At 34.0% G+C, this 3,060-nt stretch overlaps 1 pseudogene; it reads right to left on the bottom strand.

Moving 5' to 3' along the window:
- Positions 1–2,251: 2,251 nt before the first annotated feature.
- LOC126754280 (small nucleolar RNA U3) lies at positions 2,252–2,454 on the bottom strand (annotated as a pseudogene).
- Positions 2,455–3,060: the final 606 nt, after the last annotated feature.

Genomic DNA, 3,060 nt, shown 5'->3' on the forward strand with positions numbered 1-3,060 from the left:
ACATTTAGATGTAAACATACGTGGGGTTCAAATATGTATATCAATTGTATAATATAAATATATGTATGTATTGTTATATATAATATGTATGTATGTAAGAATGTCAATATAGTGAAAAAAAGGGAGAGCCAAAAATTGAGCGTGTGCACTTTGTTGTTTATTTCAATTTTCGTTTGTTTGCACCACTTTCAATAATCCGCACTCGTTACCTGGTGCGTCAGCTGTTTGCCGGCGCTTACGTCCCTTTTGCACAGAATGCAGCGGCAGCTCATTCCCACGACGGCAGCGGCATTGATGGCAGCAGCGGGTTGATGGCAGCGGCGACGATGGCAGCAGCGGTTGATGGTAGCGTTGACGCAGCGTAGCAGCGGAGATGATGGCGTTGACGCAGCGGCAATGTTGGTAGTGATGTAGACGTTGATGGAGATGTAGCAGTACTGGAGATGAAAACGTTACGTTATGTTTTCCTCTATTGCGGCACTGGACACGGCACTTTTGACACAACGGACACTTAGTGGCAATTACGGTTGTAGCAGTTTTTTTTTTACATTAACGTTAGACCGGCACTTTAATAATTATTATTTTGTCACGAAACTGCTCAAACGCTTTGGTATACATTTTTTGTAACTCACTGTTGGTGTGTTAACACAGCCACCGCTTCCTTATGCACACAATATATTTCTATGTATTTTGTTGCTTGTTTCTTTTTCACTATGCACTTGCACTCTCTTTAATTTGTTAATATGTATTTATATGTTTTTCATTTCAGCAACTACACTGCACACGTTTCTTCTTCCTTTATTTATTTTCAATCTCTGTTTTAAAGATTTGCCGTCGTACATAAAACTTCACTCACTTCACTTTATACTTATATGTATGTACATACTTGTACGTACGTATAACTTTTTTGTCTTTTATGTTTGTATATATTTTGCTTTTTCAGCTTTTTTTTTTTTAATGTGTTGAATCTATAACACGAGTGTTATATATTTTTTTTTTTTATATTAGTTCACCACTTTCACTTCGCCGAAAGCCGAACACCGAAAACCGAGATTCGAAAGATATTAATAGCGCAGGTAATTGGTTTTAAATATTGATTAATGCACTTGTTCTATATTTTTTGAATGTATTTTAGTTTTAACTTTTTAATTACGCATTAGTCCCTGCTCGGGCGCCATGAAAAATTCTCAAGCGTTTTTGAGAAACGATAAAATGTAATAGTTAGGGATGCGCAATTTAACTCACTCCAATTACCTGTCGCGAAAGATTCCTAAATTTGTTCCGGTAACAAAAAAGGCGTGCGTTCGATTCGATCGTTCAATTACAAATGCTTCTTTATTTAAGTTCATTTAGTTGCTTAGCCTAAATCTTAAACTAACGGCTTAAACTAGTGGTAATGTTCATATGTATATGTATAATATTGTAATAGATTATGGTAAGTATTAAGGTAAGTAGTAGATTAGTAGTATGAATGCATAATTAAGGTAAGTATACAATAATTTAAATAATTCAATATTTTATAATTTTTTATAATTCATTTTTCTTATTTTTAATTTCAGGTTTAAATATACATATATATCTTGTCGCTTGACGCAACACATATTTAATTATCAATATTTTTTTTTTAAATTATTTGCCCTAGTTGTCCATTTTATTTCCTCATGCATTTCAGTCGATTTTTGTATAGAAATTTGACCGGCGTAGAAGCAAAATGCGAAACAATCACACATATATTATGTATGTTTGCGAAAGCAAAGTTTGTAATGTTCTACAAAAGCATATTTCTATACTTAAACAAAATTATTTGAACCGTCGTATATTTCTTACATACATAACGAAACCATACTTAAACAACGCCACGAAAGTGTCAGTGGTGGTGTTGGTGGTAAGCACATGAAAAGTCACAATGTGAGCGCAGGTTCGAATCTCGACGGGCTTAGTTTTTAATTTTTGCATTTTAACATCGTATACTATACTAATAAATATTTTTCTTACTAATAGAAATTAAATTTATCACAGCAATATACCTAATATACATATACATAATATATACGCATGTGCGCGTTCAGAAATTCAAAGAATTCGCAGAAATGAAACAGAAACGAAAGAAATAAAGTCACACAAAATAGTTGAGAATTCGCAAAAATGAAAAACAAACGAAAGAAAAATAATGCGCAAGCATACATAAGCGTACTGTACTTATTGACTGCATTATTTTTGTGTAAAACCTTGGAATTTATTCATTAAAATCACCACTCAGAAGTCGTTTTATCCGTTATAAGCGAGCGATTTTCGAAGAAACATCATTTCTAATATGCCACAAAACAAAATTAGAGATGAAGTTCATGAACCTCACGCTGTCAGATAAAACGATATACTTCCTCATCGCGGGTCGATTTCCAAAAAATGTAAATGAAGACTAACTACAGAAATGATCCTGTGAAGTATAGTCTTAATTTTTCAAACGCCAACGCAGAGTATTTCAACCAAAATATACGCAAAATAGTTGAGAATTCGCAGAAATGAAAGACAAACGAAAGAAAAAGAAGCATAACTTCAATAATGCACAAGCATACAAACATACATATGCGCAGCAGCAGCAAGGAAAGAAGTAACAATCGGCGATCCATTGTATATTTCTTTCATGCATAACCAAACCATAATTAGGACAACGCAATACAAGTGTCAATGGTGATGTTGGTGGTAAGCTTACTGATGACAACAAACTCATTAGGCGATAAGACGTTTGGCATTCTGCAGGTTTGTTGGGCTTTAATATTGGTACAACCTTTGAAAGCTTCCACTGGGACGGAAAGTAGCATAAACGAAGACATTCGTTTATAATTCTTGTGAGATACTTTAATCCACTTTTAGGCAGGGCCTTGAGGCATAGATTTTGTATATTATCTAATCCCGGCGATTTAGATGTTTTAAGATTTGTGATAATTGAGAAGATCTCAGAGATATTTGTTAAAAATGTCTGTTCGGAGGTTATTATTTGAGAGTCTAAATCGCACACAAAGTTGTTGACTTCTGATATGATTGCATGATCGCTGAATG

This window comes from Bactrocera neohumeralis, chromosome 3 (genome assembly GCF_024586455.1).
Source record: "Bactrocera neohumeralis isolate Rockhampton chromosome 3, APGP_CSIRO_Bneo_wtdbg2-racon-allhic-juicebox.fasta_v2, whole genome shotgun sequence".
Classification (NCBI taxonomy): domain Eukaryota; kingdom Metazoa; phylum Arthropoda; class Insecta; order Diptera; family Tephritidae; genus Bactrocera; species Bactrocera neohumeralis.